This window comes from Triticum dicoccoides, chromosome 5A, assembly GCF_002162155.2.
Source record: "Triticum dicoccoides isolate Atlit2015 ecotype Zavitan chromosome 5A, WEW_v2.0, whole genome shotgun sequence".
Taxonomy (NCBI): domain Eukaryota; kingdom Viridiplantae; phylum Streptophyta; class Magnoliopsida; order Poales; family Poaceae; genus Triticum; species Triticum dicoccoides.
In genome coordinates this window covers 705,547,334-705,559,826 of record NC_041388.1, presented here as the reverse complement: position 1 = coordinate 705,559,826, position 12,493 = coordinate 705,547,334, and positions in this window count along the sequence as shown.

The following is a 12,493-nucleotide window of genomic DNA, read 5'->3' as shown; positions in this document are numbered from 1 at the left end:
CCAAATACTTGGGGCAGTTCCGCTTCCAATGTCCAGTCTGCTTGCAGTAGAAGCACTCAGTTTCAGGCTTAGGTCCAGACTTGGGTTTCTTCACTTGAGCAGCAACTTGTTTGCCGTTCCTTTTGAAGTTCCCCTTCTTCTTCCCTTTGCCCCTTTTCTTGAAACCAGTGGTCTTGTTGACCATCAACACTTGATGCTCCTTTTTGATTTCTACCTCCGCGGCTTTCAGCATCGCGAAGAGCTCGGGAATAGTCTTGTTCATCCCTTGCATATTATAGTTCATCACAAAGCTCTTGTAGCTTGGTGGCAGTGATTGGAGAATTCTGTCAATGACGCTATCATCCGGAAGATTAACTCCCAGTTGAATCAAGTGATTATTATACCCAGACATTTTGAGTATATGCTCACTGACAGAACTGTTCTCCTCCATCTTGCAGCTGTAGAACTTATTGGAGACTTCATATCTCTCAATCCGGGCATTTGCTTGAAATATTAACTTCAACTCCTGGAACATCTCATATGCCCCATGACGTTCAAAACGTCGTCGAAGACCCGGTTCTAAGCCGTAAAGCATGGCACACTGAACTATAGAGTAGTCATCAGCTTTGCTCTGCCAGACATTCTTAACGTCGTCAGTTGCATCAGCAGCAGGCCTGGCACCCAGCGGTGCTTCCAGGACGTAACTCTTCTGTGCAGCAATGAGGATAATCCTCAGGTTACGGACCCAGTCCGTGTAATTGCTACCATCATCTTTCAACTTTGCTTTCTCAAGGAACGCATTAAAATTCAACGGAACAACAGCACGAGCCATCTATCTACAAACACACATAGACAAGCAAAATACTATCAGGTACTAAGTTCATGATAAATTTAAGTTCAATTAATCATATTACTAAAGAACTCCCACTTAGACAGACATCTCTCTAGTCATCTAAGTGATTACGTGATCCAAATCAACTAAACCATGTCCGATCATCATGTGAGATGGAGTAGTTTCAATGGTGAACATCTCTATGTTGATCATATCTACTATATGATTCACGCTCGACCTTTCGGTCCCCCTGTTCCGAGGCCATATCTGTATATGCTAGGCTCGTCAAGTATAACCTGAGTATTCCGCGTGTGCAACTGTTTTGCACCCGTTGTATTTGAACGTAGAGCCTATCACACCCGATCATCACGTGGTGTCTCAGCACGAAGAACTTTCGCAACGGTGCATACTCAGGGAGAACACTTCTTGATAATTAGTGAGAGATCATCTTAAAATGCTACCGTCATCAAAGCAAGATAAGATGCATAAAGGATAAACATCACATGCAATCAATATAAGTGATATGATATGGCCATCATCATCTTGTGCTTGTGATCTCCATCTTCGAAGCACCGTCATGATCACCATCGTCACCGGCGCGACACCTTGATCTCCATCGTAGCATCGTTGTCGTTACGCCATCTATTGCTTCTACGACTATCGCTACCGCTTAGTGATAAAGTAAAGCAATTACAGGGCGTTTGCATTTCATACAATAAAGCGACAACCATATGGCTCCTGCCAGTTGCCGATAACTTCGGTTACAAAACATGATCATCTCATACAATAAAATATAGCATCATGTCTTGGCCATATCACATCACAACATGCCCTGCAAAAACAAGTTAGACGTCCTCTACTTTGTTGTTGCAAATTTTACGTGGCTGCTACGGGCTTAAGCAAGAACCAATCTCACCTACGCATCAAAACCACAACGATAGTTTGTCAAATAGACTCCGTTTTAACCTTCACAAGGACCGGGCGTAGCCACACTCGGTTCAACTAAAGTGAGAGAGACAGACACCCGCCAGCCACCTTTAAGCACGAGTGCTCGTAACGGTGAAACCAGTCTCGCGTAAGCGTACGCGTAATGTCGGTCCGGGCCGCTTCATCTCACAATACCGCTGAACCAAAGTATGACATGCTGGTAGGCAGTATGACTTATATCGTCCACAACTCACTTGTGTTCTACTCGTGCATATAACATCAACGCATAAAACCTAGGCTCGGATGCCACTGTTGGGTAACGTAGTAATTTCAAAAAATTTCCTACGCACACGCAAGATCATGGTGATGATATAGCAACGAGGGGAGAGTGTCGTCTACGTACCCTCGTAGACCGAAGCGGAAGCGTTGACGCAACGTAGAGGAAGTAGTCGTACGTCCTCCGGTTCAACCGATCCAAGTACCGTTACTCCGGCACCTCCGAGTTCTTGACACACGTACAGCTCGATGACGCACCCTCGATCTCCGATCCAGCAGAGGCGCCGAGGGGGAGTTCCATCAGCACGACGGCGTGGTGACGATCTTGATGTTCTCCTGTTGCAGGGCTTCGCCTAAGCACCGCTACAATATGACCGAGGTGTAATATCGTGGAGGGGGGCACCGCACACGGCTAAGGAACGATCAATGATCAACTTGTGTGTTCTAGGGTGCCCTCCTACCCCCGTATATAAAGGAGGGAGGGAGGAGGTGGCCGACCCTAGGGGGGCGCGCCATGAGGAGGGGGAAACCTAGTCCAAGTAGGTTTCCCTCTCTTTTCCTTATCTTATTTGGAGGGGGAAGGAAAGAGTACTAGTATTAGGAAGTAGTACTAGTAGTAGTAATAGGAAGAGGGGGAAGGAGAAAGGAAAGGGGGGGCCGGCCCCCCCTCCCCAATTCGGATTGGGCTTGGGGGGGCGCGCCCCCCTCCCTTGTTCCTTCTCTCTTCCTCCTACATGGGCCCAATAAGGCCCATATACCTCCCGGGGGGTTCCGGTAACCTCCCGGGGCTCCAAACTTCTCCGGAACCTTTCCGGTGTCCAAATATATCCGTCCAATATATCAATCTTTATATCTCGACCATTTCGAGACTCCTCGTCATGTCCGTAATCATATCCGGGACTCCGAACAACCTTCGGTACATCAAAATACATAAACTCATAATATAACTGTCATCGAAACCTTAAGCGTGCGGACCTTACGGTTCGAGAACGATGTAGAGATGACTGAGACACATCTCTGGTCAATAACCAATAGTGGGACCTAGATGCCCATATTGGTTCCTACATATTCTACGAAGATCTTTATCGGTCAAACCGCATAACAACATATGTTGTTCCCTTTGTCATCGGTATGTTACTTGTCTGAGATTCGATCGTCGGTATCCAATACCTAGTTCAATCTCGTTATCGACAAGTCTCTTTACTCGTTCTGTAATACTTCATCTTATAACTAACTCATTAGTTACATGCTTGCAAGGCTTAGGTGATGAGCATTGCCGAGAGGGCCCAGAGATACCTCTCCGACAATCGGAGTGACAAAACCTAATCTCGAATTATGCTAACTCAACATGTACCTTCGGAGACACCTGTAGTACTCCTTTATAATCACCCAGTTACGTTGTGACGTTTGGTAGTACCCAAAGTGTTCCTCCGGTAAACGGGAGTTACACAATTCTCATAGTTACAGGAACATGTATAAGTCATGAAGGAAGCAATAGCAGAATACTAAACGATCAAGTGCTAAGATAACAGGATGGGTCATGTCAATCACCTCATTCTCCTAATGATGTGATCCCATTAATCAAATGACAACACATGTCAATGGTTAGGAAACATAACCATCTTTGATTAATGAGCTAGTCAAGTAGAGGCATACTAGTGACTATATGTTTGTCTATGTATTCACACATGTATCATGTTTCCGTTTAATACAATTCTAGCATGAATAATAAACATTTATCATGATATGAGGAAATAAATAATAACTTTATTATTGCCTCTAGGGCATATTTCCTTCAGATAGCTCCCAAGACCCGGACATCCGGCCACAGCCACAAACATCTGGCCCTTGAAGATGACTACAGCAGCAGCCCAACCAACAAGCTACAGGGCCCGAACATCCGGCCCAAGCCCCGGACATCCGGCCTGAGCCACCCAGACATCTGGCCCGGCCCCAGAAATCCGGCACTCCATCACAGAACCTCACCGGATCCGGTCTCCCAGGCCTCGTACATTCGGCCCCCATAGCCCGGACATCCAGCATCCCCTCGAAGGCCCGGATATCCGGCCCCCCTCTGTCTATGCATAGTAACGGGCCGAAGCCCATGTATACCTTTCCCACTTACCCCTACATGACTTGGACTATATATAAATATCCCCCTCCTCCTAGTTAGATCTACTCACGACACAACGAATCCATGGATCAAAATCAACAAAACATCATCAAACCAACAAATCACAAAAAAATTGGGGGCTATTTTTGGTGAGGATTTTTGAAATTTGGGACAAAATCAAGCAAAACAAGGCTAGAAAACAAGGGTATGGGCTCCAAATTCGTGATCAACGTGGCTCATGATACCAAGATGATGTAGGGTGGAAACCCTAAGGCTGATCTTTCACGAAATGGAGGGGATCCTACGATGAACACAAAGAACACAAGGGGAAACATGAGGGAAATCACGAGGGGAAACAAGAGGAAACACTCGAATCAACACGAATGATCACACATGTGCTAGACCCATGAACACAAAGAGATACACGATCCAAATCCAATAAAGGGGGTTACAAGAGGTAAGTAGTTCATCTCCCTGAGGAGGTCTTCAGTCCGTGAGGGATCTTCCCGCGAGGGGTCTTGAATCCAAGCGTGGATCTTCTCCGTAGAGGTCGTGGTCTCTCGAATGGAGGACAACCACAAGGATGAGCAAATCTCTATCCCTAAATGAGCTATCACAATGCTAACTCTAACTAGGAGGAGGGGTGGTATATTTATAATCTAAGCCACAAAGGGGTAAGTGGGAAGAGATACATGGCCTTCGGCCCTTTTACTGTGTGGGAACAGGGGGAGGATGTCCGGCCTTCGAGGGGGTGCCGGATGTCCGGGGCCTGGGAGACCGGCTTCGATGAGGTTCTGTGACAGAGTGTTGGATTTCCGGGGCTGGGCCGGATGTCTGGGGCCTGGGCCGGATGTCCGAGCCCTATAGCTCATCGGCTGGGCTGCTGCTGTAGTCACCTTCAGGGGCCGGATGTATGGGGCTGTGGCCGGATGTCCGGGTCCTGGGAGCTATCTCCGTCTTCTTCCGTCTTCGCTTCCATGCTTCCCTCGTGGATGGTGTAGTTGTACACTTGTGCTCGCACTCCTCCTCATCGTCCATGGTGCTCCGATAATACCTATGTCTGCACACGAACGGAGTGTCAAGTAGTATACCATCCTTGAAGGGGTCAAGTGTACACGCGTAAAGGAGATGATTCACCTTTGTGTCCGTGAAGTAGATGATTCACCTTTGTGTCTGTGGAGTAGATGTCGCACGTGTCACTCGCCAAACGGACTCTTGACATGGTGATGTCCGTAGGATGGTCCGCATCATACTGCCTCATCCGCAAAAAAAACCTACTGCTTGCGTGCAAGTGGAATCATTCATGCTCAATTTTATAACAAAGGACCGACATTGAGTTTATTATATAAATATTTCAGGATAGTAGAAACACCTAGATCACATAAAGCATTGCGTATAGGTGGAATCAGCCATGTTTAAGTTTATTTCACTTATAACAAAAGGATTGACATTGGATTTGTTATATAAAGATTTCGGATCGGATCATTACCAACTCCGAGTTGCAACGGAACAAGAGTCGTTGTAGATTATACTTGAAGTCCCTCAAACCATCCATAAATGATCCCTCGAATGGAAGACCAAAAGCATAGCCTATCCACAATTTACAAGTGTACGGTCTTCACGATCCAGCAGTGCTTCGCCCTCAAGAGCTAATCACTGCCGGAGAATTAGAGGGAGGAGATTAGAACCACATTGGCTTCTAATAATGAGGACTGGCGAGGATTAGAACTAGCTCTAATTGGATCAATAAGAACTAGAACTAGAACAGGAGAACTAGAACTAGAAGAGGCTCTAAAATTTGTCTCTCCAAGGGCCAAAATCCTCAACTATAGCACTCAACTCCCTGGCAACAGCACCAGAAATAGCTTGATGTCTACCATGCAACTTTTATTCTTGTAGACTCTTGATACGTCTCCAACGTATCTATAATTTTTTATTATTCCATGCTATTATATTATCAACCTTGGATGTATTATATGCATTTATATGCTATTTTATATGATTTTTGGGACTAACCTATTAACCTAGAGCCCAGTGCCAGTTTCTGTTTTTCCTTGTTTTTGAGTTTTACAGAAAAGGAATACCAAACGGAGTCCAATTGACATGCCAATTTTTGATGATTTTTTATGGACCAAAAGAAGACCCCGGAGTATAAGAGTTGGGCCCAAAGAGTCCCGGGTCATCCACGAGGGTGGGGGCGCGCCCTCCCCCTCCTCCCCCCCACCTCGAGCACATGGGCCTACCTCGTGGACGACTCGGACACCTTCTTGATGTGAGACCTATGCCAAAAATTCCTATAAATACAGAAACCTCCAGAAAATAACCTAGATCGGGAGTTCCACCGCCAGATGCCTCCGTAGCCACCGAAAACCAATCTAGACCCGTTCCAGCACCCTGCCGGAGGGGGGAATCCCTCTCCGGTGGCCATCTTCATCATCCCAGCACTCTCCATGACAAGGAGGGAGTAGTTTACCCTCGGGGCTGAGGGTATGTACCAGTAGCTATGTGTTTGATCTCCCTCTCTCGTGTTCTTGAGGTGGTACGATCTTGATGTATCGCGAGCTTTGCTATTATAGTTGGATCTTATGATGTTTCTCCCCCTCTACTCTCTTGTGATGAATTGAGTTTTCCCTTTGAAGTTATCTTATCGGATTGAGTCTTTAAGGATTTGAGAACACTTGATGTATGTCTTGCACGTGCTTATCTGTGGTGACAATGGGATATCATGTGCTCCACTTGATGTATGTTCTGGTGATCAACTCGCGAGTTCCGTGACCTCGTGAACTTATGCATAGGGGTTGGCACACGTTTTCTTCTTGACTCTCCGGTAGAAACTTTGGGGCACTCTTTGAAGTACTTGTGTTGGTTTGAATAGATGAATCTAAGATTGTGTGATGCATGTCGTATAATCATACCCACGGATACTTGAGGTGACAATGGAGTATCTAGGTGACATTAGGGTTTTGGTTGATTTGTGTCTTAAGGTGTTATTCTAGTACGAACTCTATGATAGATCGAACGGAAAGAATAGCTTCATGTTATTTTACTACGGACTCTTGAATAGATCGATCAGAAAGGATAACTTTGAGGTGGTTTCGTATCCTACCATAATCTCTTCGTTTGTTCTCCGCTATTAGTGACTTTGGAGTGACTCATTGTTTCATGTTGAGGGATAGTTATATGATCCAATTATGTTATTATTGTTGAGAGAACTTGCACTAGTGAAAGTATGAACCCTAGGCCTTGTTTCAAAGCATTGCAATACCGTTTGTGCTCACTATTATCATTAGTTACCTTGCTTTTTTATTTTCAGATTACAAAAACCTTTATCTACCCCCATATTGCACTTGTATCACCATCTCTTCGCCGAACTAGTGCACCTATACAATTACCATTGTATTGGGTGTGTTGGGGACACAAGAGACTCTTTGTTATTTGGTTGCAGGGTTACTTGAGAGAGACCATCTTCATCCTACGCCTCCCACCGATTGATAAACCTTAGGTCATCCACTTGAGGAAATTTGCTACTGTCCTACAAACCTCTGCACTTGGAGGCCCAACAACGTCTATAAGAAGAAGGTTGTGTAGTAGACATCAACTCTGTTGGGCCTCCAAGCGCAGAGTTTCGTAGGAAAACAACAAATTTCCCTCAAGTGATGATCTAAGGTTTATCAATACGTGGTAAACATAGAATGAAGATGGTCTCTCTCAAACAACCCTACAACCAAATACAAGCAATTTCTTGCGTCCCCAACACACCCAATACAATGATAAATTGTATTTGTGCACTAGTCGGTGAAGAGATGGTGATACAAGTGTAGTATGGATAGTAGATGTACGTTTTTGTGATCTAAAATAGTAAAAACAACAAAGTATCAATTAACAATAGTGAGTAAAAACGGTGTCTCAATTCTTAGAAACAAGGCTAACATAACTTTCACTAGTGCAATCCCTCAATAGTGCTAACATAACTAAATCATATAATAATCCATCAACGTGCAACAAAGAATCACTCCAAAGTTCTTATCAATAGTGGAGAACATAAGATGAAATTGTTGTAAGTAGCAAACCACCTCCAAGTTTTCCTATCCGATCAATCTATTCAGCCATCCTTATAAGTGTTACAAACAGCCCTAGAGTTTGTGCTAAAATAACACCACATGATACGCATCAATCAACTCTAATGTCACATATATACTCCAATGCCATCACAAGTATCAGTGAGTTAATTATTTGATATGCATCAAACAACTTCAGATTCATAATATTCAATCCACCACAAAGAACTTCAAAGATTACCCCAAAGTTTCTATCGAAGAAACTATGATGAAAACGTGTATCAACCTATGTGCCTAGATTACCCCAATGTCACCTTGGGAATCCGCAAGTTGATTACCAAAACATATATCAAGCGACTCAATAGAATACCCCCATTGTCACCATGGGTATCCACATGCAAGACATATATCAAGTGATCTCAAATCCAAAATATTCAATCCAAACAAAACCTCAAAGGGCAAGACTCAATTCATCACAACAAAGATAGAGAGGGAAGAACACCATATGATTCATATATATTAATAAAGCTCATGATACATCAAGATAGTGTCCTATCAAGATCACGAGAGAGAGAGAGAGAGAGAGAGAGAGAGATCAAACACATAGCTACTGGTACATACCATCAGCCCCGAGGGTGAACTAGTCTCGCCTCATCATGGAAGCAATGGGGATGATAAAGATGGCCTCCGGTGATGACTTCCCCCTCCGGTAGGGTGTCAAAATGGAGCTTTGGATGAGGTCGCTCCAAATAGAGGCTTGCAGCGGCGGAAAAACTCATCTAGATAGGTTAACTTTCGGAGGTTTTGTATATATAAGAATTTTCAGCATTGGAATCAAGCGAAGAGGTGCCACAAGGGGGCCACAAGGCATTAGGGCGCGCCTCCCCCCCCCCCCAGGGCGCGCCCTGTTGCCTTGTCGCCTCCTCGCTTCTTGCCCGGTCTCCTCTAGAATCTTGTAGGGTCTTTTTTGTCTAGAAAAAATCGTCAAAAAGTTTTGTCACGTTTGGACTTCATTTGGTATGGATTTTCTAGAAAACCAAAAAATGCAGAAAATAGCAAGTATCACTGGGCACGGGATCAACTTCTTAAGAATGTTAGATATGTTAGTCTATGAAAATCATATAAAGTGCACCAAAACTATATAAAACTATTGTAAACATGGCATGAATACTTCATAAATTATAGATATGTTGAAGACGTATCAGCATCCCCAAACTCAATTCCTGCTCATCCTCGAGTAGGTAAATGATAAAAGAAATAACTTATGAATTTTGAATGCTAGCATAGTGCATAAGTTTGATCAATGATAATTTCAATTACCTTTCCTAGCATCATAAACAACAACTTTTTCTCATAAAACTCATCATGATAAATTAGCAATCAATTCACACGTTATAGTTCAAACAATGCATTCTCTTGAAACTTAACAACCTATGTTCTTAGTCACCAAACAATTTCAATGCATCTTACTTTCAGAAAAGTCTAAGTAAGAGCTCCACATACTCAATTATCACATAGTCTTCTATGGTTGCTAGTACTCAAAGCATATTTTTAGAACAAATAGCATCCATCGAACATAGAGGAAGATAGGGGCTTAACGTTTTGCCTCCCAACTTACTTATCATAGAGATAATTGTCACCAATAATAATTCATGATCAAATATATTTGACTGGATATATGTGCTTGGATCTTTCCCCGCCGCATGATGCTTGCCAAGTGGAGCCTAATTGAGATTGGAATAAGAACTTGACTCAACAAAAATAAAATTAACAAAAAAGTAAAAGATATGCCCTTCGCAGAGGGAAGCATGGATTTGCTTTTGTGCCAGAGCTCACTACTAAAAACAGAGATGAATACATTTTGAGCGGTGTGCTTTTCCTGTCAATGTCACGACAAAATATTTTCAATATCTTCCATGCTAAACGCATTATTGTTGGTTCCCATGCAAAAAGGAAAAGATTTACTCCCCCACAACCATACAGTCACAAGCCATGGTAGTCGAATCCACGAGTGCCCCCAAACAATCAACTTTCCAGGGGAAGTTTGTTGTATTATACTTTTCTTTGTTTTTGTTTAACGGGACTGGGCATCCAAAATACCAACCTCTCTTGTGCAAGACGAGTGAATAAACTCCCGTCGTGAGAATAACCCACTTAGCTTGGAAGATATGGACCGCCCCATCGCTCCATGAGCGGTACAGGCACACAAAACATATGTTTATTTGAGGGTTTTAGAGATGGCACATGGAAATTTACATGGAACGACAGGGTAATATCATATATAGGTAGGTATGATGGATACTCATGGAAGAAGCTTGGCTCAAGGATTTTGGATGCACAAGCAGTGTTCCCCCTTAGTACAGAAATTTTTGGCTAGCAAAGATTATAAACAACCACTACATGTTGGAGGATCCATAACAATATATATTCTATGCAAATATACCCAACCATAACTCATTACGTTGTATTCCTTGTCCAACTTTAACTAATTTGATCAGCGTCGAAAATAACTAGTGGGTATTCACAAAAAGATGTCCAAGATAATATATTTGTATGTGAAAGTCCTCTTCCTTATACTAATCATTCATAAATTGCTTCTATAACCAATATTGTGATTTTCAAAGTTCAATAGATTTTACTTACTAAACCCAATGTGAAAATATTACTAATCATATGGAACATAGATAATTCCAGATTTATGATATTCAATCCATTCAACAATTTACTCTTAGGATGTAAGTGAAGCAGAAATGTGAATGACAAACTACTCCAAAAGATATAAGTGAAGATCAATGAGTAGTCAAACAATTAAGTAGCTATGTGAGATCTCTCTCCAATTCAATATTTAAGAACCAAGTATTTTATTCAAACAACAAACAAAACGAAAATACGCACCAAGCAAAACACATATCATGTGACAAATAAAAATATAGGTGAGTTACCGATAATGCTGAAGACGAAAGAGGGGTTGCCATCTGGCGCATCCCTAAGCTTGGACACTTGATTCTTCCTTGAATATTACCTTGGGGTGCCTTGGGCATCCCCAAGATTAGGGTTTTTCCACTCCTTATTCTCCCCATATCAATATCTCAACCAAAACTTGACAACTTCAAGGCTTCACACCCCTGGTCTAGACGCACCAAGATCCCTCTTAAAAGGAATAGGATCATATCATGGAGGGATAAGGGATCACGATCGGTGGGGAAGGAAAGGATGGGATTTCCTCCCCCACCCTTGGCCTCCAGCCCTAGGGGCTTGGGGACCAAGCCTCTCAGCTCCCCGGCCTATATAAAGGGGGAGCAGGGGCAGCAGGCCATCCATCCCTTGGCGCCTCCCCTCCCTGTTACTCCACCCACCTCTCCGTGGTCTCTTGGCGAAGCCCTACCAAAGCTCCACCATGAACTCCACCACCACATCATTGTGCTGGCCTAGATCCCACTTCTCCATCTTTCTTGTTGGATCAAGAAGGAGGAGACGTCACCGAGTTTGTACGTGTGCATATCTCAGAGGTGACATTCGTGCGGTGCTTGATTGGATTGGATCATGAAGAAAGTACAACTACATTAACCACATTCGTTGAACGTTTCCGCTTTCGGTCTACAAGGGTATGTGAACAAACTCCCACTCGTTGCTAGCATCTAGTAGATTGATCTTGGGTGAATCCATAGGAAATAAATATTTGTTTTCCATGCAACAATCCCGAATAGTCTGTGAGGATTTGGATGCATGACATGAGACAAGAGGATGGCCCTCGCTCAGAGAGGGGGGAGAGGAGAGAGCAATATTGGCTCGGCGAGTGATATCATGTGGGCACAACAAGCGGATGGTGGTGGGTGAGAGATGGACATCCGGGTTTGGTTTATACATAGAGTTCGTCGGTCAAAGTTGATGGAAGATCAAATATTCTTCTTATCATGTGGTGCATTACATATCTCTTATTACGTAACTATCCACCCGAGACATATCGACCAAACAAGATGACAAGAGATCGAACATTCTTCTTATATTGTGGTGCAGTATGTATCTCCTTTTATGAAACTACCCCCCGCTAGATGTCTCGACAAAACAAGATGACGAGAGATCGAATGTTCTTATTATGTGTGGGTGCATTACGTATCTCCTTTTACGAAACTATCCACCCCAGACGCCTCGACAAAACAAGATGACGAGAGATCGAATATTCTTCTTATGTTGTGGGTGCATTACATATCTCTTATTACGTAACTATCCACCCCAGACATCTCGACAAAACAAGATGACTAGAGATCAAACATTCTTCTTATATTATGGTGCAGTATGTATCTCCTT